Raw genomic sequence first — 26,119 nt, 5'->3', positions numbered from 1 at the left:
CCCCGACACAGTGCTTTTCGGCTTCACCGAGGGGTTTCAGCCCCGACACAGTGCTTTTCGGCTTCACGGAGGGGTTTCAGCCCCGACGGAGCGGTTTCAGCACTGGTGGAGTGGTTTTGGCCCCGACGGAGTTGTTTTAGGCTCGGCGGAGTGGTTTTAGGCCTGACGCAGTGGTTTTGGCCCTGGCGGAGTGGTTTCAGCCCCGACGGAGTGGTTTTGGCCCTGGCCGAGTGGTTTTAGGCTCGGCGGAGTGGTTTCAGCAACCACGGAGTGGTTTTGGCCCCGGCGGAGTGGTTTTAGGCTCGGCGGAGTGGTTTCAGCAACCACGGAGTGGCTTCTGCCCTGACGCAGTGGTTTCAGGCTCGGCGGAGTGATTTCAGGCCTGACGCAGTGGTTTCAGGCTCGGCGGAGTGGTTTCAGCCCTGACGGAGTGGTTTTCGCCCCGGAGGAGTGGTTTTAGGCTTGGCAGAGTGGTTTTGGCCCCGGCGGAGATGTTTCAGCCCTGACGCACTGCTTTTAGGCTCGACGGAGTGGTTTCCGCCGCGATGGAACAGCTTTGGCCTTGGCGGAGTGGTTTTCAGCCTGACGGAGCAGTTTCTGCCCCGACGCAGTGCTTTTAGGCTTGATGGAGTGGTTTTAAGGTCAGACGAGTGGTTTTGGCCCCGACGGAGTGGTTTCAGCAACCACGGAGTGGCTTCTGCCCTGACGCAGTGGTTTCAGGCTCGGCGGAGTGATTTCAGGCCTGACGCAGTGGTTTCAGGCTCGGCGGAGTGGTTTCAGCCCTGACGGAGTGGTTTTTCGCCCCGGAGGAGTGGTTTTAGGCTTGGCAGAGTGGTTTTGGCCCCGGCAGAGATGTTTCAGCCCTCACGCACTGCTTTTAGGCTCGACGGAGTGGTTTCCGCCGCGATGGAACAGTTTTGGCCTTGGCGGAGTGGTTTTCAGCCTGACGGAGCAGTTTCTGCCCCAACGCAGTGCTTTTAGGCTTGATGGAGTGGTTTTAAGGTCAGACGAGTGGTTTTGGCCCCGACGGAGTGGTTTCAGCAACCACGGAGTGGCTTCTGCCCTGACGCAGTGGTTTCAGGCTCGGCGGAGTGATTTCAGGCCTGACGCAGTGGTTTCAGGCTCGGCGGAGTGGTTTCAGCCCTGACGGAGTGGTTTTCGCCCCGGAGGAGTGGTTTTAGGCTTGGCAGAGTGGTTTTAGGCTTGGCGGAGATGTTTCAGCCCTGACGCACTGCTTTTAGGCTCGACGGAGTGGTTTCCGCCGCGATGGAACAGTTTTTCGCCTTGGCGGAGTGATTTTCAGCCTGACGGAGCAGTTTCAGCCCCGACGCAGTGCTTTTAGGCTTGATGGAGTGGTTTTAAGGTCAGACGAGTGTTTTTGGCCCCGACGGAGTGGTTTCAGCAACCACGGAGTGGCTTCTGCCCTGACGCAGTGGTTTCAGCACTGCTGGAGTGGTTTGGGCCCTGACGGAGTTGTTTTGGGCATGACGCACTAGTTTCAGCCCCGACGGAGTGGTTTTAGGCTTGATGGAGTGGTTTCAGCCCCGACGCAGTGGTTTCAGCCCTGACGCAGTGCTTTAAGGCTCGGCGGAGTGGTTTTAAGGTCAGACGAGTGGTTTTGGCCCTGGCGGAGTGGTTTCAACCCCGACACAGTCCTTTTCGGCTTGGCGCAGTGGTTTCAACCCCGGCACAGTCCTTTTCGGCTTCACGGTGGGGTTTCAGCCCCGACGGAGCGGTTTCAGCACTGGTGGATTGGTTTTGGCCCCGACGGAGTTGTTTTAGGCTCGGCGGAGTGGTTTCAGGCCTGACGCAGTGGTTTCAGGCTCGGCGGAGTGGTTTCAGCCCTGACGCAGTGCTTTTAGGCTTGGCGCAGTGGTTTTAATGTCGGCGCAGTGGTTTTAGCCCTGGTGGAACGCTTTCAGCCCCGATGCAGTGGTTTTGGCCCTGGTGGAATGCTTTTTGGCCTGACGCAGTGGTTTACAGCCTGATGGAGCAGTTTCCGCCCCAGCACAGTGGTTTTGGCCCTGACGGAGTGGTTTTTGGCTCGGCGGAGTGGTTTTAGGCCTGACGCAGTGGTTTCAGCCCCGACGGAGTGGTTTTCGGGGTGATACAGTGGTTTTAGGTTTGATGGAGTGGTTTCAGCCCCGACGGACTGCTTTTCGGCTTGGCGGAGTGGTTTCAGCCCCGACACAGTGCTTTTCGGCTTGGCGGAGTGGTTTCAAACCCGACACAGTGCTTTTCGGCTTGGCGAAATGGTTTCAACTCCGACACAGTGCTTTTCGGCTTGGCGAAATGGTTTCAGCCCCGACACAGTGCTTTTCGGCTTGGCGGAGTGGTTTGAGCCCCGACAGAGTGCTTTTCGGCTTCACGGAGGGGTTTCAGCCCCGACACAGTGCTTTTCGGCTTGGCCGAGTGGTTTCAACCCCGACACAGTGCTTTTCGGCTTCACGGAGGGTTTCAGCCCCGACACAGTGCTTTTCGGCTTCACGGAGGGGTTTCAGCCCCGACACAGTGCTTTTCGGCTTCACGGAGGGGTTTCAGCCCCGACGGAGCGGTTTCAGCACTGGTGGAGTGGTTTTGGCCCCGACGGAGTTGTTTTAGGCTCGGCGGAGTGGTTTTAGGCCTGACGCAGTGGTTTTGGCCCTGGCGGAGTGGTTTCAGCCCCGACGGAGTGGTTTTGGCCCCGGCGGAGTGGTTTTAGGCTCGGCGGAGTGGTTTCAGCAACCACGGAGTGGCTTCTGCCCTGACGCAGTGGTTTCAGGCTCGGCGGAGTGATTTCAGGCCTGACGCAGTGGTTTCAGGCTCGGCGGAGTGGTTTCAGCCCTGACGGAGTGGTTTTCGCCCCGGAGGAGTGGTTTTAGGCTTGGCAGAGTGGTTTTGGCCCCGGCGGAGATGTTTCAGCCCTGACGCACTGCTTTTAGGCTCGACGGAGTGGTTTCCGCCGCGATGGAACAGTTTTGGCCTTGGCGGAGTGGTTTTCAGCCTGACGGAGCAGTTTCAGCCCCGACGCAGTGCTTTTAGGCTTGATGGAGTGGTTTTAAGGTCAGACGAGTGGTTTTGGCCCCGACGGAGTGGTTTCAGCAACCACGGAGTGGCTTCTGCCCTGACGCAGTGGTTTCAGCACTGCTGGAGTGGTTTGGGCCCTGATGGAGTTGTTTTGGGCATGACGCACTAGTTTCAGCCCCGACGGAGTGGTTTTAGGCTTGATGGAGTGGTTTCAGCCCCGACGCAGTGGTTTCAGCCCTGACGCAGTGCTTTTAGGCTCGGCGGAGTGGTTTTAAGGTCAGACGAGTAGTTTTGGCCCTGGCGGAGTGGTTTCAACCCCGACACAGTCCTTTTCGGCTTGGCGGAGTGGTTTCAACCCCGACACAGTCCTTTTCGGCTTCAGCCCCGACGGAGCGTTTCAGCCCCGACGGAGCGGTTTCAGCACTGGTGGAGTGCTTTTGGCCCCGACAGAGTTGTTTTAGGCTCGGTGGAGTGGTTTTAGGCCTGACGCAGTGGTTTCAGGCTCGGCGGAGTGGTTTCCGGCCTGACGCAGTGGTTTCAGGCTTGGCGCAGTGGTTTTAATGTCGGCGCAGTGGTTTTAGCCCTGGTGGAACGCTTTCAGCCCCGATGCAGTGGTTTTGGCCCTGGTGGAGTGCTTTTTGGCCTGACGCAGTGGTTTACAGCCTGAAGGAGCAGTTTCCGCCCCAGCACAGTGGTTTTGGCCCTGACGGAGTGGTTTTCGGCTCGGCGGAGTGGTTTTAGGCCTGACGCAGTGGTTTCAGCCCCGACGGAGTGGTTTTCGGGCTGATACAGTGGTTTTAGGTTTGATGGAGTGGTTTCAGCCCCGATGCAGTGGTTTTCGGCTCGGCGGAGTGGTTTCAGCCCCGACACAGTGCTTTTCGGCTTGGCGGAGTGGTTTCAACCCCGACACAGTGCTTTTCGGCTTGGCGGAGTGGTTTCAGCCCCGACACAGTGCTTTTCGGCTTCACGGAGGGGTTTCAGCCCTGACGCACTGCTTTTAGGCTCGGCGGAGTGGTTTCAGCCCCGGCAGAGTGGTTTTCGCCTTGGTGGAATGGTTTTGGCCCCGACGGAGTTGTTTTAGGCTCGGCAGAGTGGTTTTAGGCCTGACGCAGTGGTTTTCGCCCTGGCGGAGTGGTTTCAGGCCCGACGGAGTGGTTTTTGCTCTGGCGGAGCGGTTTTAGGCTCGGCGGAGCGGTTTCATCAACGACCGAGTGGCTTCTGCCCTGACGCAGTGGTTTCAGGCTCGGCGGAGTGGTTTTCAGCCTGACGAAGTGGTTTCAGCCCCGACGCAGTGCTTTTAGGCTTGATGGAGTGGTTTTAAGGTCAGACGAGTGGTTTTGGCCCTGACAGAGTTGTTTTAGGCTCGGCGGAGTGGTTTTAGGCCTGACGCAGTGGTTTCAGGCTCGGCAGAGTGATTTCAGGCCTGACGCAGTGGTTTCAGGCTCGGCGGAGTGGTTTCAGCCCCGACGCAGTGGTTTTAGGCTTGGCGGAATGGTTTTAGGCTTGGCAGAGTGGTTTCAGCCCCGACACAGTGCTTTTCGGCTTCACCGAGGGGTTTCAGCCCCGACACAGTGCTTTTCGGCTTCACCGAGGGGTTTCAGCCCCGACACAGTGCTTTTCGGCTTCACCGAGGGGTTTCAGCCCCGACACAGTGCTTTTCGGCTTCACGCAGGGGTTTCAGCCCCGACACAGTGCTTTTCGGCTTCACGCAGGGGTTTCAGCCCCGACACAGTGCTTTTCGGCTTCACGGAGGGGTTTCAGCCCCGACACAGTGCTTTTCGGCTTCACGCAGGGGTTTCAGCCCCGACACAGTGCTTTTCGGCTTCACGGAGGGGTTTCAGCCCTGACGCACTGCTTTTCGGCTTGGCGGAGTGGTTTCAGCCCCGGCGGAGTGGTTTTCGCCCCGACGCAGTGGTTTTAGGCTTGGCAGACTGGTTTTGGCCCTGGCACGGTGGTTTCAGCCCCGACGGAGTGGTTTTCGGCCTGATGCAGTGCTTTTAGGTTTGCCAGACTGGTTTTGGCCCTGGCACGGTGGTTTCAGCCCCGACGGAGTGGTTTTCGGCCTGATGCAGTGCTTTTAGGTTTGATGGAGTGGTTTCAGCCCTGACCGAGTCGATTTGGCCCTGGCGGAGTGGTTTCAGCCCCAATGCAGTGCTTTTAGGCTCGGCGGAGTGGTTTCAACCCCGACAGAGTGCTTTTCGGCTTCACGCAGGGGTTTCAGCCCCGACAGAGCGGTTTCAGCACTGGTGGAGTGGTTTTGGCCCCGACGGAGTTGTTTTAGGCTCGGCGGAGTGGTTTTAGGCCTGACGCAGTGGTTTTGGCCCTGGCGGTGTGGTTTCAGCCCCGACGGAGTGGTTTTGGCCCTGGCGGAGTGGTTTTAGGCTTGGCGGAGTGGTTTCAGCAACCATGGAGTGGTTTCAGCCCCGACGGAGTGGTTTTGGCCCTGGCGGAGTGGTTTTAGGCTCGGCGGAGTGGTTTCAGCAACCACGGAGTGGCTTCTGCCCTGACGCAGTGGTTTCAGGCTCGGCGGAGTGGTTTTCAGCCTGACGGAGCAGTTTCTGCCCCAGCACAGTGCTTTTAGGCTTGATGGAGTGGTTTTAAGGTCAGCCGAGTGGTTTTGGCCCTGGCGGAGTGGTTTCAGCCCCGACGCAGTGGTTTTGGCCCTGGCGGTGTGGTTTCAGCCCCGACACAGTGGTTTTTGGCTCAGCGGAGTGGTTTTAAGGTCAGACGAGTGGTTTTGGCCCTGGCGGAGTTGTTTTAGGCTCGGCGGAGTGGTTTTAGGCCTGACGCAGTGGTTTCAGGCTCGGCAGAGTGGTTTCAGCACTGACGGAGTGGTTTTAGGCTTGGCAGAGTGGTTTTGGCCCTGGCGGAGTGGTTTCAGCCCCGACGCACTGCTTTTAGGCTTGATGGAGTCGTTTTAGGCTTGGCAGAGTGGTTTCAGCACTGGTGGAGTGGTTTCAGCCCCGACGCAGTGGTTTCAGGCTTGGCGCAGTGGTTTCAGCACTGGTGGAGTGGTTTTGGCCCTGACGGAGTTGTTTTGGGCCTGACGCAGTAGTTTCAGCCCCGACGGAGTGGTTTTAGGCTTGATGGAGTGGTTTCAGCCCCGACGCAGTGGATTTGGCCTCGGCGGAGTGGTTCCAGCCCCGACGCAGTGGTTTTGGCCTCGGCGGAGTGGTTTCAGCCCCGATGCAGTGCTTTTAGGCTCGGCGGAGTGGATTTAAGGTCAGACGAGTGGTTTTGGCCCTGGCGGAGTGGTTTCAAACCCGACACAGTCCTTTTCGGCTTGGCGGAGTGGTTTCAACCCCGACACAGTGCTTTTCGGCTTCACGGAGGGGTTTCGGCCCCGACACAGTGCTTTTCGGCTTTACGGAGGGGTTTCAGCCCCGACGGAGCGGTTTCAGCACTGGTGGAGTGGTTTTGGCCCTGACGGAGTTGTTTTCGGCTCGGTGGAGTGGTTTCAGGCCTGACGCAGTGCTTTTCGGCTCGGCGGAGTGGTTTCAGCCCCGACGCAGTGCTTTTAGGCTTGGCGCAGTGGTTTTAATGTCGGCGGAGTGGTTTTAGCCCTGGTGGAACGCTTTCAGCCCCGACGCAGTGGTTTTGGCCCCGGTGGAGTGCTTTTCGGCCTGACACAGTGGTGTACAGCCTGACGGAGCAGTTTCCGCCCCAGCACAGTGGTTTCAGCCCCGACGGAGGGGTTTTAGGCTCGGCGGAGTGGTTCCAGCCCTGACGGAATGGTTTTCATGTCAGTGGAGGGGTTTTGGCCCTGGCGGAGTGGTTTCAGCCCGGACGGAGTGCTTTTAGGCTTGATGGAGTGGTTTTAAGGTCAGATGAGTGGTTCTGGCCCTGGCGGAGTGGTATCAGCCCCGACGCAGTGGTTTTAGGCTTGATGGAGTGGTTTTAAGGTCAGACGAGTGGTTTTGCCCTGGCGGAGTGGTTTCAACCCTGAACGCAGTGCTTTTCGGCTTCACGGAGGGGTTTCAACCCCGACGCAGTGCTTTTCGGCTTCACGGAGGGGTTTCAGCCCCGACAGAGTGCTTTTCGGCTTCACGGAGGGGTTTCAGCCCCAACGGAGCGGTTTCAGCACTGGTGGAGTGGTTTTGGCCCCGACGGAGTTGTTTTAGGCTCGGTGGAGTGGTTTTAGGCCTGACGCAGTGGTTTTGGCCCTGGCGGTGTGGTTTCAGCCCCGGCGGAGTGGTTTTGGCCCTGGCGGAGTGGTTTTAGGCTTGGCGGAGTGGTTTCAGCAACCATGGAGTGGTTTCAGCCCCGACGGAGTGGTTTTGGCCCTGGCGGAGTGGTTTTAGGCTCGGCGGAGTGGTTTCAGCAACCACGGAGTGGCTTCTGCCCTGACGCAGTGGTTTCAGGCTCGGCGGAGTGGTTTTCAGCCTGACGGAGCAGTTTCTGCCCCGACGCAGTGCTTTTAGGCTTGATGGAGTGGTTTTAAGGTCAGCCGAGTGGTTTTGGCCCTGGCGGAGTGGTTTCAGCCCCGACGCAGTGGTTTTGGCCCTGGCGGTGTGGTTTCAGCCCCGACACAGTGGTTTTTGGCTCAGCGGAGTGGTTTTAAGGTCAGACGAGTGGTTTTGGCCCTGGCGGAGTTGTTTTGGGCTCGGCGGAGTGGTTTTAGGCCTGACGCAGTGGTTTCAGGCTCGGCAGAGTGGTTTCAGCCCCGACGGAGTGGTTTTAGGCTTGGCAGAGTGGTTTTGGCCCTGGCGGAGTGGTTTCAGCCCCGACGCACTGCTTTTAGGCTTGATGGAGTCGTTTTAGGCTTGGCAGAGTGGTTTCAGCACTGGTGGAGTGGTTTCAGCCCCGACGCAGTGGTTTCAGGCTTGGCGCAGTGGTTTCAGGCTTGGCGCAGTGGTTTCAGCCCCGACGCACTGGTTTCAGGCTTGGTGGAGTGGTTTCAGCCCTGGTGGAGTGGTTTTGGCCCTGACGGAGTTGTTTTGGGCCTGACGCACTAGTTTCAGCCCCGACGGAGTGGTTTTGGCCTCGGCGGAGTCGTTTCAGCCCCGACGCAGTGGTTTTGGCCCTGGCAGAGTGGTTTCAGCCCCAATGCAGTGCTTTTAGGCTCAGTGGAGTGGTTTTCGGCTTCGCAGAGTGGTTTCAGCCCTGACACACTGCTTTTAGGCTCGGCGGAGTGGTTTCAGCCCCGACGGAGTGGTTTTCGCCTCGGTGGAGTGGTTTTAGGCTTGGCAGAGTGGTTTCAGCCCTGACGCACTGCTTTTAGGCTCGGCGGTGTGGTTTTCCACCTGACGCAGTGGTTTTAGGCTCAGCGGAGTGGTTTTCTCCCCGGCGAAGTGGTTTTAGGCTTGGCAGAATGGTTTTGGCCCTGGCGGAGTGGTTTCAGCCCCGACGCACTGCTTTTAGGCTTGATGGAGTGGTTTTAGGCTTGGCAGAGTGGTTTCAGCACTGGTGGAGTGGTTTCAGCCCCAAAGCAGTGGTTTCAGGCTTGGCGGAGCGGTTTCAGCACTGGTGGAGTGGTTTTGGCCCCGACGGAGTTGTTTTGGGCCTGACACAGTAGTTTCAGCCCCGACGCAGTGGTTTTAGGCTTGATGGAGTGGTTTCAGCCCCGACGCAGTCGTTTTAGCCCTGGCAGAGTGGTTTCAGCCCCAATGCAGTGCTTTTAGGCTCAGTGGAGTGGTTCTAGGCTCGGTGGAGTGGTTTTCCACCTGACGCACTGCTTTTAGGCTTGGCGGAGTGGTTTCAGCCCCGACGCAGTGGTTTTGGCCCTGGCCGAGTGGTTTCAGCCCGGACGGAGTGCTTTTAGGCTTGATGGAGTGGTTTTAAGGTCAGATGAGTGGTTCTGGCCCTGGTGGAGTGGTATCAGCCCTGACGCAGTGGTTTTAGGCTCAGCGGAGTGGTTTTAAGGTCAGACGAGTGGTTTTGCCCTGGCGGAGTGGTTTCAACCCTGAACGCAGTGGTTTTTGGCTTGGCGGAGTGGTTTCAACCCCGACACAGTGCTTTTAGGCTTGGCGGAGTGGATTCAACCCCGACACAGTGCTTTTCGGCTTCACGGAGGGGTTTCAGCCCCGACACAGTGCTTTTCGGCTTCACGGAGGGGTTTCAGCCCCGACACAGTGCTTTTCGGCTTCACCGAGGGGTTTCAGCCCCGACACAGTGCTTTTCGGCTTCACGGAGGGGTTTCAGCCCCGACGGAGCGGTTTCAGCACTGGTGGAGTGGTTTTGGCCCCGACGGAGTTGTTTTAGGCTCGGCGGAGTGGTTTTAGGCCTGACGCAGTGGTTTTGGCCCTGGCGGAGTGGTTTCAGCCCCGACGGAGTGGTTTTGGCCCTGGCCGAGTGGTTTTAGGCTCGGCGGAGTGGTTTCAGCAACCACGGAGTGGTTTTGGCCCCGGCGGAGTGGTTTTAGGCTCGGCGGAGTGGTTTCAGCAACCACGGAGTGGCTTCTGCCCTGACGCAGTGGTTTCAGGCTCGGCGGAGTGATTTCAGGCCTGACGCAGTGGTTTCAGGCTCGGCGGAGTGGTTTCAGCCCTGACGGAGTGGTTTTCGCCCCGGAGGAGTGGTTTTAGGCTTGGCAGAGTGGTTTTGGCCCCGGCGGAGATGTTTCAGCCCTGACGCACTGCTTTTAGGCTCGACGGAGTGGTTTCCGCCGCGATGGAACAGCTTTGGCCTTGGCGGAGTGGTTTTCAGCCTGACGGAGCAGTTTCTGCCCCGACGCAGTGCTTTTAGGCTTGATGGAGTGGTTTTAAGGTCAGACGAGTGGTTTTGGCCCCGACGGAGTGGTTTCAGCAACCACGGAGTGGCTTCTGCCCTGACGCAGTGGTTTCAGGCTCGGCGGAGTGATTTCAGGCCTGACGCAGTGGTTTCAGGCTCGGCGGAGTGGTTTCAGCCCTGACGGAGTGGTTTTTCGCCCCGGAGGAGTGGTTTTAGGCTTGGCAGAGTGGTTTTGGCCCCGGCAGAGATGTTTCAGCCCTCACGCACTGCTTTTAGGCTCGACGGAGTGGTTTCCGCCGCGATGGAACAGTTTTGGCCTTGGCGGAGTGGTTTTCAGCCTGACGGAGCAGTTTCTGCCCCAACGCAGTGCTTTTAGGCTTGATGGAGTGGTTTTAAGGTCAGACGAGTGGTTTTGGCCCCGACGGAGTGGTTTCAGCAACCACGGAGTGGCTTCTGCCCTGACGCAGTGGTTTCAGGCTCGGCGGAGTGATTTCAGGCCTGACGCAGTGGTTTCAGGCTCGGCGGAGTGGTTTCAGCCCTGACGGAGTGGTTTTCGCCCCGGAGGAGTGGTTTTAGGCTTGGCAGAGTGGTTTTAGGCTTGGCGGAGATGTTTCAGCCCTGACGCACTGCTTTTAGGCTCGACGGAGTGGTTTCCGCCGCGATGGAACAGTTTTTCGCCTTGGCGGAGTGATTTTCAGCCTGACGGAGCAGTTTCAGCCCCGACGCAGTGCTTTTAGGCTTGATGGAGTGGTTTTAAGGTCAGACGAGTGTTTTTGGCCCCGACGGAGTGGTTTCAGCAACCACGGAGTGGCTTCTGCCCTGACGCAGTGGTTTCAGCACTGCTGGAGTGGTTTGGGCCCTGACGGAGTTGTTTTGGGCATGACGCACTAGTTTCAGCCCCGACGGAGTGGTTTTAGGCTTGATGGAGTGGTTTCAGCCCCGACGCAGTGGTTTCAGCCCTGACGCAGTGCTTTAAGGCTCGGCGGAGTGGTTTTAAGGTCAGACGAGTGGTTTTGGCCCTGGCGGAGTGGTTTCAACCCCAATGCAGTGCTTTTAGGCTTGGCGCAGTGGTTTCAACCCCGGCACAGTCCTTTTCGGCTTCACGGTGGGGTTTCAGCCCCGACGGAGCGGTTTCAGCACTGGTGGATTGGTTTTGGCCCCGACGGAGTTGTTTTAGGCTCGGCGGAGTGGTTTCAGGCCTGACGCAGTGGTTTCAGGCTCGGCGGAGTGGTTTCAGCCCTGACGCAGTGCTTTTAGGCTTGGCGCAGTGGTTTTAATGTCGGCGCAGTGGTTTTAGCCCTGGTGGAACGCTTTCAGCCCCGATGCAGTGGTTTTGGCCCTGGTGGAATGCTTTTTGGCCTGACGCAGTGGTTTACAGCCTGATGGAGCAGTTTCCGCCCCAGCACAGTGGTTTTGGCCCTGACGGAGTGGTTTTTGGCTCGGCGGAGTGGTTTTAGGCCTGACGCAGTGGTTTCAGCCCCGACGGAGTGGTTTTCGGGGTGATACAGTGGTTTTAGGTTTGATGGAGTGGTTTCAGCCCCGACGGACTGCTTTTCGGCTTGGCGGAGTGGTTTCAGCCCCGACACAGTGCTTTTCGGCTTGGCGGAGTGGTTTCAAACCCGACACAGTGCTTTTCGGCTTGGCGAAATGGTTTCAACTCCGACACAGTGCTTTTCGGCTTGGCGAAATGGTTTCAGCCCCGACACAGTGCTTTTCGGCTTGGCGGAGTGGTTTGAGCCCCGACAGAGTGCTTTTCGGCTTCACGGAGGGGTTTCAGCCCCGACACAGTGCTTTTCGGCTTGGCCGAGTGGTTTCAACCCCGACACAGTGCTTTTCGGCTTCACGGAGGGTTTCAGCCCCGACACAGTGCTTTTCGGCTTCACGGAGGGGTTTCAGCCCCGACACAGTGCTTTTCGGCTTCACGGAGGGGTTTCAGCCCCGACGGAGCGGTTTCAGCACTGGTGGAGTGGTTTTGGCCCCGACGGAGTTGTTTTAGGCTCGGCGGAGTGGTTTTAGGCCTGACGCAGTGGTTTTGGCCCTGGCGGAGTGGTTTCAGCCCCGACGGAGTGGTTTTGGCCCCGGCGGAGTGGTTTTAGGCTCGGCGGAGTGGTTTCAGCAACCACGGAGTGGCTTCTGCCCTGACGCAGTGGTTTCAGGCTCGGCGGAGTGATTTCAGGCCTGACGCAGTGGTTTCAGGCTCGGCGGAGTGGTTTCAGCCCTGACGGAGTGGTTTTCGCCCCGGAGGAGTGGTTTTAGGCTTGGCAGAGTGGTTTTGGCCCCGGCGGAGATGTTTCAGCCCTGACGCACTGCTTTTAGGCTCGACGGAGTGGTTTCCGCCGCGATGGAACAGTTTTGGCCTTGGCGGAGTGGTTTTCAGCCTGACGGAGCAGTTTCAGCCCCGACGCAGTGCTTTTAGGCTTGATGGAGTGGTTTTAAGGTCAGACGAGTGGTTTTGGCCCCGACGGAGTGGTTTCAGCAACCACGGAGTGGCTTCTGCCCTGACGCAGTGGTTTCAGCACTGCTGGAGTGGTTTGGGCCCTGATGGAGTTGTTTTGGGCATGACGCACTAGTTTCAGCCCCGACGGAGTGGTTTTAGGCTTGATGGAGTGGTTTCAGCCCCGACGCAGTGGTTTCAGCCCTGACGCAGTGCTTTTAGGCTCGGCGGAGTGGTTTTAAGGTCAGACGAGTAGTTTTGGCCCTGGCGGAGTGGTTTCAACCCCGACACAGTCCTTTTCGGCTTGGCGGAGTGGTTTCAACCCCGACACAGTCCTTTTCGGCTTCAGCCCCGACGGAGCGTTTCAGCCCCGACGGAGCGGTTTCAGCACTGGTGGAGTGCTTTTGGCCCCGACAGAGTTGTTTTAGGCTCGGTGGAGTGGTTTTAGGCCTGACGCAGTGGTTTCAGGCTCGGCGGAGTGGTTTCCGGCCTGACGCAGTGGTTTCAGGCTTGGCGCAGTGGTTTTAATGTCGGCGCAGTGGTTTTAGCCCTGGTGGAACGCTTTCAGCCCCGATGCAGTGGTTTTGGCCCTGGTGGAGTGCTTTTTGGCCTGACGCAGTGGTTTACAGCCTGAAGGAGCAGTTTCCGCCCCAGCACAGTGGTTTTGGCCCTGACGGAGTGGTTTTCGGCTCGGCGGAGTGGTTTTAGGCCTGACGCAGTGGTTTCAGCCCCGACGGAGTGGTTTTCGGGCTGATACAGTGGTTTTAGGTTTGATGGAGTGGTTTCAGCCCCGATGCAGTGGTTTTCGGCTCGGCGGAGTGGTTTCAGCCCCGACACAGTGCTTTTCGGCTTGGCGGAGTGGTTTCAACCCCGACACAGTGCTTTTCGGCTTGGCGGAGTGGTTTCAGCCCCGACACAGTGCTTTTCGGCTTCACGGAGGGGTTTCAGCCCTGACGCACTGCTTTTAGGCTCGGCGGAGTGGTTTCAGCCCCGGCAGAGTGGTTTTCGCCTTGGTGGAATGGTTTTGGCCCCGACGGAGTTGTTTTAGGCTCGGCAGAGTGGTTTTAGGCCTGACGCAGTGGTTTTCGCCCTGGCGGAGTGGTTTCAGGCCCGACGGAGTGGTTTTTGCTCTGGCGGAGCGGTTTTAGGCTCGGCGGAGCGGTTTCATCAACGACCGAGTGGCTTCTGCCCTGACGCAGTGGTTTCAGGCTCGGCGGAGTGGTTTTCAGCCTGACGAAGTGGTTTCAGCCCCGACGCAGTGCTTTTAGGCTTGATGGAGTGGTTTTAAGGTCAGACGAGTGGTTTTGGCCCTGACAGAGTTGTTTTAGGCTCGGCGGAGTGGTTTTAGGCCTGACGCAGTGGTTTCAGGCTCGGCAGAGTGATTTCAGGCCTGACGCAGTGGTTTCAGGCTCGGCGGAGTGGTTTCAGCCCCGACGCAGTGGTTTTAGGCTTGGCGGAATGGTTTTAGGCTTGGCAGAGTGGTTTCAGCCCCGACACAGTGCTTTTCGGCTTCACCGAGGGGTTTCAGCCCCGACACAGTGCTTTTCGGCTTCACCGAGGGGTTTCAGCCCCGACACAGTGCTTTTCGGCTTCACGGAGGGGTTTCAGCCCCGACACAGTGCTTTTCGGCTTCACCGAGGGGTTTCAGCCCCGACACAGTGCTTTTCGGCTTCACGCAGGGGTTTCAGCCCCGACACAGTGCTTTTCGGCTTCACGCAGGGGTTTCAGCCCCGACACAGTGCTTTTCGGCTTCACGGAGGGGTTTCAGCCCCGACACAGTGCTTTTCGGCTTCACGCAGGGGTTTCAGCCCCGACACAGTGCTTTTCGGCTTCACGGAGGGGTTTCAGCCCTGACGCACTGCTTTTCGGCTTGGCGGAGTGGTTTCAGCCCCGGCGGAGTGGTTTTCGCCTTGGTGGAATGGTTTTGGCCCCGAAGGAGTTGTTTTAGGCTCGGCAGAGTGGTTTTAGGCCTGACGCAGTGGTTTTGGCCCTGGCGGAGTGGTTTCAGGCCTGACGCAGTGGTTTCAGGCTCGGCGGAGTGGTTTCAGGCTCGACGGAGTGGTTTCAGCACTGCTGGAGTGGTTTGGGCCCTGACGCACTAATTTCAGCCCCGGCGGAGTGGTTTTAGGCTTGATGGAGTGGTTTCAACCCCGACGCAGTGCTTTTCGGCTTGGCGGAGTGGTTTCAACCCCGACACAGTGCTTTTCGGCTTCACGGAGGCGTTTCAACCCCGACACAGTGCTTTTCGGCTTGGCGGAATGGTTTCAGCCCCGACACAGTGCTTTTCGGCTTCACGGAGGGGTTTCAGCCCCGACGGAGCGGTTTCAGCACTGGTGGAGTGGTTTTGGCCCCGACGGAGTTGTTTTCGGCTCGGTGGAGTGGTTGCAGGCCTGACGCAGTGGTTTCAGGCTCGGCAGAGTGGTTTCAGCCCCGACGCAGTGCTTTTAGGCTTGGCGCAGTGGTTTTAATGTCGGCAGAGTGGTTTTAGCCCTCGTGAAACGCTTTCAGCCCCGATGCAGTGGTTTTGGCCCTGGTGGAATGCTTTTCGGCCTGACGCAGTGGTTTACAGCCTGATGGAGCAGTTTCCGCCCCGGCACAGTGGTTTCAGCCCCGACGCACTGCTTTTGGCCTCGGAGTGGTGTCAAACCCGACAGAGTGCTTTTCGGCTTGGCGGAGTGGTTTCAACCCCGACACAGTGCTTTTCGGCTTGGCGGAATGGTTTCAACTCCGACACAGTGCTTTTCGGCTTCACGGAGGGGTTTCAGCCCCGACACACTGCTTTTCGGCTTCACGCAGGGGTTTCAGCCCCGACACAGTGCTTTTCGGCTTCACGGAGGGGTTTCAGCCCCGACACAGTGCTTTTCGGCTTCACGGAGGGGTTTCAGCCCCGACACAGTGCTTTTCGGCTCGGTAGAGTGGTTTCAGCCCCGGCGGAGTGGTTTTCGCCTTGGTGGAATGGTTTTGGCCCCGACGGAGTTGTTTTAGGCTCGGCAGAGTGGTTTTAGGCCTGACGCAGTGGTTTTGGCCCTGGCGGAGTGGTTTCAGGTCCGGCGGAGTGGTTTCAGCAATGACCGAGTGGCTTCTGCCCTGACGCAGTGGTTTCAGGCTCGGCGGAGTGGTTTCAGCCCCGACGGAGTGGTTTTAGGCTTGACGGAGTGGTTTCAGCCCCGACGCACTGCTTTTAAACTCGGTGGAGTGGTTTCAGCCCCGACGCAGTGGTTTTCGCCTCGGTGGAGTGGTTTTAGGCTTGGCAGAGTCGTTTTCGCCCCGGCGGAGTGGTTTTAGGCTTGGCAGAGTGGTTTCAGCCCTGACGCAGTGGTTTTAGGCTCGGCGGAGGGGTTTTCGCCCCGGCGGAGCGGTTTTAGGCTTGGCAGAGTGGTTTCAGCCCCGACGCACTGCTTTTAGGCCCGGCGGAGTGGTTTTCGCCCCGGTGGAGTGGTTTTAGGCTTGGCAGAGTGGTTTTGGCCCTGGCGGAGAGGTTTCAGCCCTGACGCACTGCTTTTAGGCTCGGCGGAGGGGTTTCAGCCCCGACGGAGTGATTTTGGCCCCGGCGGAGTGGTTTTAGGCTCGGCGGAGTGGTTTCAGCAACCACGGAGTGGTTTCAGCCCCCACGGAGTGGTTTCAGGCTCGGCGGAGTGGTTTCAGCAACCACGGAGTGGCTTCTGCCCTGACGCAGTGGTTTCAGGCTCGGCCGAGTGGTTTTCAGCCTGACGGAGCAGTTTCTGCCCCGACGCAGTGCTTTTAGGCTTGATGGAGTGGTTTTAAGGTCAGACGAGTGGTTTTGGCCCTGGCGGAGTGGTTTCAGCCCCGACGCACTGGTTTCAGGCTTGGCGCAGTGGTTTCAGCACTGGTGGAGTGGTTTTGGCCCCGACGGAGTTGTTTTGGGCCTGTCGCAGTAGTTTCAGCCCCGACGCAGTGGTTTTAGGCTTGATGGAGTGGTTTCAGCCCCGACGCAGTCGTTTTAGCCCTGGCAGAGTGGTTTCAGCCCCAATGCAGTGCTTTTAGGCTCAGTGGAGTGGTTCTAGGCTCGGTGGAGTGGTTTTCCACCTGACGCACTGCTTTTAGGCTTGGCGGAGTGGTTTCAGCCCCGACGCAGTGGTTTTGGCCCTTGCCGAGTGGTTTCAGCCCCGACGCAGTGGTTTTAGGCTCAGCGGAGTGGTTTTAAGGTCAGACGAATGGTTTTGCCCTGGCGGAGTGGTTTCAACCCTGAACGCAGTGGTTTTTGGCTTGGCGGAGTGGTTTCAACCCCGACACAGTGCTTTTAGGCTTGGCGGAGTGGATTCAACCCCGACAGAGTGCTTTTCGGCTTGGCGGAATGGTTTCAGCCCTGACAGAGTGCTTTTCGGCTTCACGGAGGGGTTTCAGCCCCGACAGAGTGCTTTTCGGCTTCGCAGAGGGGTTTCAGCCCCGACACAGTGCTTTTCGGCTTCACGGAGGGGTTTCAGCCCCGACGGAGCGGTTTCAGCACTGGTGGAGTGGTTTTGGCCCCGACGGAGTTGTTTTAGGCTCGGCGGAGTGGTTTTAGGCCTGACGCAGTGGTTTCAGGCTCGGCGGAGTGGTTTCAGCCCCGATGCAGTGCTTTTAGGCTTGGCGCAGTGGTTTTAATGTCGGCGGAATGGTTTTAGGCTCGGCGGAATGGTTTCAGCCCTGACGCACTGCTTTTAGGCTCGGCGGAGTGGTTTCAGCCCCGGCGGAGTGGTTTTCGCCCCGACGCAGTGGTTTTAGGCTTGGCAGACTGGTTTTGGCCCTGGCACGGTGGTTTCAGCCCCGACGGAGTGGTTTTCGGCCTGATGCAGTGCTTTTAGGTTTGCCAGACTGGTTTTGGCCCTGGCACGGTGGTTTCAGCCCCGACGGAGTGGTTTTCGGCCTGATGCAGTGCTTTTAGGTTTGATGGAGTGGTTTCAGCCCTGACCGAGTCGATTTGGCCCTGGCGGAGTGGTTTCAGCCCCAATGCAGTGCTTTTAGGCTCGGCGGAGTGGTTTCAACCCCGACAGAGTGCTTTTCGGCTTCACGCAGGGGTTTCAGCCCCGACGGAGTGGTTTCAGCACTGGTGGAGTGGTTTTGGACCCGACGGAGTTGTTTTAGGCTCGGCGGAGTGGTTTTAGGCCTGACGCAGTGGTTTAACTCGGAAGAGTGATTTCAGCCCCGACAGAGTGGTTTTAGGCTCGGCAGAGTGGTTTCAGCCCCGATGCAGTGGTTCTAGGCTTGGCGGAGTGGTTTCAGCCCTGACACACTACTTTTCGCTTCGCCGGAGTGGTTTCAGCCCCGATGCAGTGGTTTTAGGCTTGGCGGAGTGCTTTTCCGCCTGACACAGTGGTTTACAGCCTGACGGAGCAGTTTCTGCCCCAGCACAGTGCTTTTAGGCTTGATGGAGTGGTTTTAAGGTCAGACGAGTGGTTTTGGCCCTGGCGGAGTGGTTTCAGCCCCAAAGCAGTGGTTTCAGGCGTGGCGCAGTGGTTTCAGCACTGGCGGAGTGGTTTTGGCCCCGACGGAGTTGTTTTGGGCCTGACGCAGTGGTTTCAGCCCCAATGCAGTGGTTTTACGCTCGGCGGACTGGTTTCAGCCCCGATGCAGTGCTTTTAGGTTTGGCGGAGTGGTTTTAAGGTCAGATGAGTGGTTTTGGCCCTGGCAGAGTGGTGTCAACCCCGACGCAGTGGTTTTTGGCTCTGGAGGAGTGGTTTCAGCCCCAAAGCAGTGGTTTCAGGCTTGGCGCAGTGGTTTCAGCACTGGTGGAGTGGTTTTGGCCCTGACGGAGTCGTTTTGGGCCTGACGCACTAGTTTCAGCCCCGATGGAGTGGTTTTAGGCTTGATGGATTGGTTTCAGCCCCGACGCAGAGGTTTTGGCCCTGGCACTGTGGTTTCAGCCCCGATGCAGTGCTTTTAGGCTCGGCGGAGTGGTTTTAAGGTCAGACGAGTGGTTTTGGCCCTGGTGGAGTGGTTTCAACCCTGACACAGTGCTTTTCGGCTTCACGGAGGGTTTCAGCCCCGACACAATGTTTTTCGGCTTCACAGAGGGGTTTCAGCCCCGACACAGTGCTTTTCGGCTTCACGGAGGGGTTTCAGCCCCGACGGAGCGGTTTCAGCACTGGTGGAGTGGTTTTGGCCCTGACGGAGTTGTTTTAGGCTCGGCGCAGTGGTTTTAGGCCTGACGCAGTGGTTTCAGGCCCGGCGGAGTCGTTTCAGCCCCGACGCAGTGCTTTTAGGCTTGGCGCAGTGGTTTTAGCCCTGGTGGAACGCTTTCAGCCCCGACGCAGTGGTTTTGGCCCTGCTGGAGTGCTTTTCGGCCTGACGCAGTGGTTTACAGCCTGACGGAGCAGTTTCCGCCCCAGCACAGTGGTTTCAGCCCCGACGGAGGGGATTTAGGCTCGGCGGAGTGGTTCCAGCCCTGACGGAATGGTTTTCATGTCAGCGGAGGGGTTTTGGCCCTGGCGGAGTGGTTTTCCACCTGACGCACTGCTTTTAGGCTTGGCGGAGTGGTTTCAGCCCTGACGCAGTGGTTTCAGGCTCGGCGCAGTAGTTTTAATGTCGGCACAGTGGTTTTAGCCCTGGTGGAACGCTTTCAGCCCCGATTGAGTGGTTTTGGCCCTGGCGGAGTGGTTTCAGCCCTGACGCACTGCTTTTAGGCTCGGCGGAGTGGTTTTCCACCTGACGCAGTGGTTTTACGCTTGGCGGATTGGTTTCAGCCCTGATGCACTGCTTTTAGGCTTGATGGAGTGGTTTTAAGGTCAGACGAGTGGTTTTGGCCCTGGCGGAGTGGTTTCAACCCTGACGCAGTGGTTTTCGGCTTGGCGGAGTGGTTTCAACCCCGACACAGTGCTTTTCGGCTTCACGGAGGGGTTTCAACCCCGACAGAGTGCTTTTCGGCTTCACCGAGGGGTTTTCAGCCCCGACACAGTGCTTTTCGGCTTCACGGAGGGGTTTCAGCCCCGACGCAGTGCTTTTCAGCTTCACGGAGGGGTTTCAGCCCCGACGCAGTGCTTTTCGGCTTCACGGAGGGGTTTCAGCCCCGACACAGTGCTTTTCGGCTTCACGCAGGGGTTTCAGCCCCGACACAGTGCTTTTCGGCTTCACGGAGGGGTTTCAGCCCCGACACAGTGCTTTTCGGCTTCACAGAGGGGTTTTCAGCCCCGACACAGTGCTTTTCGGCTTCATGGAGGGGTTTCAGCCCCGACGGAGCGGTTTCAGCACTGGTGGAGTGGTTTTGGCCCCGACGGAGTTGTTTTGGGCCTGACGCACTAGTTTCAGCCCCGACGCAGTGCTTTTCGGCTTGATGGAGTGGTTTCAGCCCCGACGCAGTCGTTTTAGCCCTGGCAGAGTGGTTTCAGCCCCAATGCAGTGCTTTTAGGCTCAGTGGAGTGGTTCTAGGCTCGGCGGAGTGGTTTTCCACCTGACGCAATGCTTTTAGGCTTCACGGAGGGGTTTCAGCCATGACACACTGCTTTTAGGCTCGGCGGAGTGGTTTCAGCCCCGACGCAGTGGTTTTCGCCTCAGTGGAGTGCTTTTAGGCTTGGCAGAGTGGTTTCAGCCCTGACGCACTGCTTTTAGGCTCGGCGGTGTGGTTTTCCACCTGACGCAGTGGTTTTACGCTTGGCGGAGTGGTTTTCGCCCCGACGCAGTGGTTTTAGGCTCGGCAGAGTAGTTTCAGCCCCGGCGGAGTGGTTTCAGCCCCGACGCACTGCTTTTAGGCTTGATGGAGTGGTTTTAGGCTTGGCAGAGTGGTTTCAGCACTGGTGGAGTGGTTTCAGCCCCGACGCACTGGTTTCAGGCTTGGCGGAGTGGTTTCAGCACTGGTGGAGTGGTTTGGGCCCTGACGGAGTTGTTTTGGGCCTGTCGCAGTAGTTTTAGCCCCGACGCAGTGGTTTTAGGCTTGATGGAGTGGTTCCAGCCCCGACGCAGTGGTTTTGGCCTCGGCGGAGTGGTTCCAGCCCCGACGCAGTGGTTTTGGCCTCGGCGGAGTGGTTCCAGCCCCGACGCAGTGGTTTTGGCCTCGGCGGAGTGGTTTCAGCCCCGATGCAGTGCTTTTAGGCTCGGCGGAGTGGATTTAAGGTCAGACGAGTGGTTTTGGCCCTGGCGGAGTGGTTTCAAACCCGACACAGTCCTTTTCGGCTTGGCGGAGTGGTTTCAACCCCGACACAGTGCTTTTCAGCTTCACGGAGGGGTTTCGGCCCCGACAGAGTGCTTTTCGGCTTTACGGAGGGGTTTCAGCCCCGACGGAGCGGTTTCAGCACTGGTGGAGTGGTTTTGGCCCTGACGGAGTTGTTTTAGGCTCGGCGGAGTGGTTTCAGGCCTGACGCAGTGGTTTCAGGCTCGGCGGAGTGGTTTCAGCCCCGACGCAGTGCTTTTAGGCTTGGCGCAGTGGTTTTAATGTCGGCGCAGTGGTTTTAGCCCTGGTGGAACGCTTTCAGCCCCGACGCAGTGGTTTTGGCCCCGGTGGAGTGCTTTTCGGCCTGACACAGTGGTGTACAGCCTGACGGAGCAGTTTCCGCCCCAGCACAGTGGTTTCAGCCCCGACGGAGGGGTTTTAGGCTCGGCGGAGTGGTTCCAGCCCTGACGGAATGGTTTTCATGTCAGCGGAGGGGTTTTGGCCCTGGCGGAGTGGTTTCAGCCCGGACGGAGTGCTTTTAGGCTCGGCGGAGTGGTTTCAGCCCCGGCGGAGTGGTTCTAGGTTTGGCAGAGTGGTTTTGGCCCTGGCGGAGTGGTTTCAGCCCCGACGCAGTGGTTTTGGCCCTGGCGGAGTGGTTTCAGCCCCGACACAGTGGTTTTGGCCCTGGCGGTGTGGTATCAGCCCCGACGCAGTGGTTTTGGCCCTGGCAGAGTGGTTTTAAGGTCAGACGAGTGGTTTTGGCCCTGGCGGAGTGGTTTCAACCCTGACACAGTGCTTTTCAGCTTGGCGGAGTGGTTTCAACCCCGACACAGTGCTTTTCGGCTTCACGGAGGGGTTTCAGCCCCGACACAGTGCTTTTCGGCTTCACGGAGGGGTTTCAGCCCCGACACAGTGCTTTTCGGCTTCACAGAGGGGTTTCAGCCCCGACACAGTGCTTTTCGGCTTCACGGAGGGGTTTCAGCCCCGACACAGTGCTTTTCGGCTTCACGGAGGGGTTTCAGCCCCGACGGAGCGGTTTCAGCACTGGTGGAGTGGTTTTGGCCCCGACGGAGTTGTTTTAGGCTCGGCGGAGTGGTTTTAGGCCTGACGCAGTGGTTTTGGCCCTGGCGATGTTGTTTCAGCCCCGACGGAGTGGTTTTGGCCCTGGCGGAGTGGTTTTAGGCTCGGCGGAGTCGTTTCAGCAACCACGGAGGGGTTTCAGCCCCGACGGAGTGGTTTTAGGCTCGGCGGAGTGCTTTCAGCAACCACGGAGTGGCTTCTGCCCTGACGCAGTGCTTTTAGGCTTCACGGAGGGGTTTTAAGGTCAGCCGAGTGGTTTTGGCCCCGACGGAGTTGTTTTAGGCTCGGCGGAGTGGTTTTAGGCCTGACGCAGTGGTTTCAGGCTCGGCAGAGTGATTTCAGGCCTGACGCAGTGGTTTCAGGCTCGGCGGAGTGGTTTCAGCCCCGACGCAGTGGTTTTAGGCTTGGCGGAATGGTTTTAGGCTTGGCAGAGTGGTTTCAGCCCCGACGCAGTGCTTTTCGGCTTGGCGGAGTGGTTTCAGCCCCGGCGGAGTGGTTTCAGCACTGGTGGAGTGGTTTTGGCCCCGACGGAGTTGTTTTAGGCTCGGCGGAGTGCTTTTAGGCCTGACGCAGTGGTTTCAGGTTCGGCAGAGTGGTTTCAGGCCTGACGCAGTGGTTTCAGGCTCGGCGGAGTGGTTTCAGGCCTGACGCACTGCTTTTAGGCTCGGCGGAGTGGTTTCAGCCCCGGCGGAGTGGTTTTAGGCTTGGCGGAATGGTTTTAATGTCGGTGGAGTGGTTTTAGGCTTGGCAGAGTGGTTTCAGCCCTGACGCACTGCTTTTAGGCTCGGCGGAGTGGTTTCAGCCCCGACGCACTGCTTTTAGGCTCGGCGGAGTGGTTTCAGCCCCGGCGGAGTGGTTTTCGCCCCGACGCAGTGGTTTTAGGCTTGGCAGACTGGTTTTGGCCCTGGCACGGTGGTTTCAGCCCCGACGGAGTGGTTTTCGGCCTGATGCAGTGCTTTTAGGTTTGCCAGACTGGTTTTGGCCCTGGCACGGTGGTTTCAGCCCCGACGGAGTGGTTTTCGGCCTGATGCAGTGCTTTTAGGTTTGATGGAGTGGTTTCAGCCCTGACCGAGTGGATTTGGCCCTGGCGGAGTGGTTTCAGCCCCGATGCAGTGCTTTTCGGCTTGTATGAGTGGTTTCAGCCCCGATGCAGTGCTTTTCGGCTTGTATGAGTGGATTCAACCCCGACAGAGTGCTTTTCGGCTTCACGGAGGGGTTTCAGCCCCGACGGAGCGGTTTCAGCACTGGTGGAGTGGTTTTGGCCCCGACGGAGTTGTTTTAGGCTCGGTGGAGTGGTTTTAGGCCTGACGCAGTGGTTTTGGCCCTGGCGGTGTGGTTTCAGCCCCGACGCAGTGGTTTTGGCCCTGGCGGAGTGGTTTTAGGCTCGGCAGAGTGGTTTCAGCAACCACGGAGTGGCTTCTGCAATGACACAGTGGTTTCAGGCTCGGCGGAGTGGTTTTCAGCCTGACGGAGCACTTTCTGCCCCGACGCAGTGCTTTTAGGCTTGATGGAGTGGTTTTAAGGTCAGACGAGTGGTTTTGGCCCCGACGGAGTTGTTTTAGGCTCGGCGGAGTGCTTTTAGGCCTGACGCAGTGGTTTCAGGCTCGGCAGAGTGATTTCAGGCCTGACGCAGTGGTTTCAGCCCCGACGGAGTGGTTTCAGCCCTGACGCACTGCTTTTAGGCTCGGCGGAGTGGTTTCAGCCCCGGCGGAGTGGTTTTCGCCCCGACGCAGTGGTTTTAGGCTTGGCAGACTGGTTTTGGCCCTGGCACGGTGGTTTCAGCCCCGACGGAGTGGTTTTCGGCCTGATGCAGTGCTTTTAGGTTTGATGGAGTGGTTTCAGCCCTGACCGAGTGGATTTGGCCCTGGCGGAGTGGTTTCAACCCTGAAAGAGTGCTTTTCGGCTCGGTGGAGTGGTTTCAGCCCCGACAGAGTGCTTTTCGGCTTGGCGGAGGGGTTTCAACCCCAACACAGTGCTTTTCGGCTTCACGGAGGGGTTTCAGCCCTGACGCACTGCTTTTCGGCTCGGCGGAGTGGTTTCAGCCCCGGCGGAGTGGTTTTCGCCTCGGTGGAATGGTTTTGGCCCCGACGGAATTGTTTTAGGCTCGGCAGAGTGGTTTTAGGCCTGACGCAGTGGTTTTGGCCCTGGCGGTGTGGTTTCAGCCCCGACGGAGTGGTTTTGGCCCTGGCGGAGTGGTTTTCCACCTGACGCAGTGGTTTTAGGCTTGGCGGAGTGGTTTCAGCCCTGACGCACTGCTTTTAGGCTCGGCGGAGTGGTTTCAGCCCCGGCGGAGTGGTTCTAGGTTTGGCAGAGTGGTTTTGGCCCTTGCGGAGTGGTTTCAGCCCCGACGCAGTGGTTTTGGCCCTGGCGGAGTGGTTTCAGCCCCGACGCAGTGGTTTTGGCCCTGGCAGAGTGGTTTTAAGGTCAGACGAGTGGTTTTGGCCCTGGCGGAGTGGTTTCAACCCTGACACAGTGCTTTTCGGCTTGGCGGAGTGGTTTCAACCCCGACACAGTGCTTTTCGGCTTCACGGAGGGGTTTCAGCCCCGACACAGTGCTTTTCGGCTTCACGGAGGGGTTTCAGCCCCGACGCAGTGCTTTTCGGCTTCACGGAGGGGTTTCAGCCCCGACGCAGTGCTTTTCGGCTTCACGGAGGGGTTTCAGCCCCGACACAGTGCTTTTCGGCTTCACGCAGGGGTTTCAGCCCCGACACAGTGCTTTTCGGCTTCACGGAGGGGTTTCAGCCCCGACACAGTGCTTTTCGGCTTCACAGAGGGGTTTCAGCCCCGACAGAGTGCTTTTAGGCTCGGCGGAGTGGTTTTAAGGTCAGACGAGTGGTTTTAGGCTCGGCGCAGTGGTTTCAGGCTCGGCGGAGTGGTTTCAACCCTGACACAGTGCTTTTCGGCTCGGCGGAGTGGTTTCATCCCCGACAGAGTGCTTTTCGGCTTCACGGAGGGGTTTCAGCCCCGACACAGTGCTTTTCGGCTTCACGGAGGGGTTTCAGCCCCGACGGAGTGGTTTCAGCACTGGTGGAGTGGTTTTGGCCCCGACAGAGTTGTTTTAGGCTCGGCGGAGTGGTTTCAGGCCTGACACAGTGGTTTCAGGCTTGGCGGAGTGGTTTCAGCCCCGATGCAGTGCTTTTAGGCTTGGCGCAGTGGTTTTAATGTCGGCGGAATGGTTTTAGGCTCGGCGGAATGGTTTCAGCCCTGACGCAGTGCTTTTAGGCTCGGCGGAGTGGTTTCAGCCCCGGCGGAGTGGTTTTCGCCCCGACGCAGTGGTTTTAGGCTTGGCAGACTGGTTTTGGCCCTGGCACGGTGGTTTCAGCCCCGACGGAGTGGTTTTCGGCCTGATGCAGTGCTTTTAGGTTTGCCAGACTGGTTTTGGCCCTGGCACGGTGGTTTCAGCCCCGACGGAGTGGTTTTCGGCCTGATGCAGTGCTTTTAGGTTTGATGGAGTGGTTTCAGCCCTGACCGAGTCGATTTGGCCCTGGCGGAGTGGTTTCAGCCCCAATGCAGTGCTTTTAGGCTCGGCGGAGTGGTTTCAACCCCGACAGAGTGCTTTTCGGCTTCACGCAGGGGTTTCAGCCCCGACAGAGCGGTTTCAGCACTGGTGGAGTGGTTTTGGCCCCGACGGAGTTGTTTTAGGCTCGGCGGAGTGGTTTTAGGCCTGACGCAGTGGTTTTGGCCCTGGCGGTGTGGTTTCAGCCCCGACGGAGTGGTTTTGGCCCTGGCGGAGTGGTTTTAGGCTTGGCGGAGTGGTTTCAGCAACCATGGAGTGGTTTCAGCCCCGACGGAGTGGTTTTGGCCCTGGCGGAGTGGTTTTAGGCTCGGCGGAGTGGTTTCAGCAACCACGGAGTGGCTTCTGCCCTGACGCAGTGGTTTCAGGCTCGGCGGAGTGGTTTTCAGCCTGACGGAGCAGTTTCTGCCCCAGCACAGTGCTTTTAGGCTTGATGGAGTGGTTTTAAGGTCAGCCGAGTGGTTTTGGCCCTGGCGGAGTGGTTTCAGCCCCGACGCAGTGGTTTTGGCCCTGGCGGTGTGGTTTCAGCCCCGACACAGTGGTTTTTGGCTCAGCGGAGTGGTTTTAAGGTCAGACGAGTGGTTTTGGCCCTGGCGGAGTTGTTTTAGGCTCGGCGGAGTGGTTTTAGGCCTGACGCAGTGGTTTCAGGCTCGGCAGAGTGGTTTCAGCACTGACGGAGTGGTTTTAGGCTTGGCAGAGTGGTTTTGGCCCTGGCGGAGTGGTTTCAGCCCCGACGCACTGCTTTTAGGCTTGATGGAGTCGTTTTAGGCTTGGCAGAGTGGTTTCAGCACTGGTGGAGTGGTTTCAGCCCCGACGCAGTGGTTTCAGGCTTGGCGCAGTGGTTTCAGCACTGGTGGAGTGGTTTTGGCCCTGACGGAGTTGTTTTGGGCCTGACGCAGTAGTTTCAGCCCCGACGGAGTGGTTTTAGGCTTGATGGAGTGGTTTCAGCCCCGACGCAGTGGATTTGGCCTCGGCGGAGTGGTTCCAGCCCCGACGCAGTGGTTTTGGCCTCGGCGGAGTGGTTTCAGCCCCGATGCAGTGCTTTTAGGCTCGGCGGAGTGGATTTAAGGTCAGACGAGTGGTTTTGGCCCTGGCGGAGTGGTTTCAAACCCGACACAGTCCTTTTCGGCTTGGCGGAGTGGTTTCAACCCCGACACAGTGCTTTTCGGCTTCACGGAGGGGTTTCGGCCCCGACACAGTGCTTTTCGGCTTTACGGAGGGGTTTCAGCCCCGACGGAGCGGTTTCAGCACTGGTGGAGTGGTTTTGGCCCTGACGGAGTTGTTTTCGGCTCGGTGGAGTGGTTTCAGGCCTGACGCAGTGCTTTTCGGCTCGGCG

Source organism: Struthio camelus, chromosome 5, assembly GCF_040807025.1.
Source record: "Struthio camelus isolate bStrCam1 chromosome 5, bStrCam1.hap1, whole genome shotgun sequence".
Taxonomy (NCBI): Eukaryota; Metazoa; Chordata; class Aves; order Struthioniformes; family Struthionidae; genus Struthio; species Struthio camelus.
Note: the sequence above shows the minus strand (reverse complement) of the source record.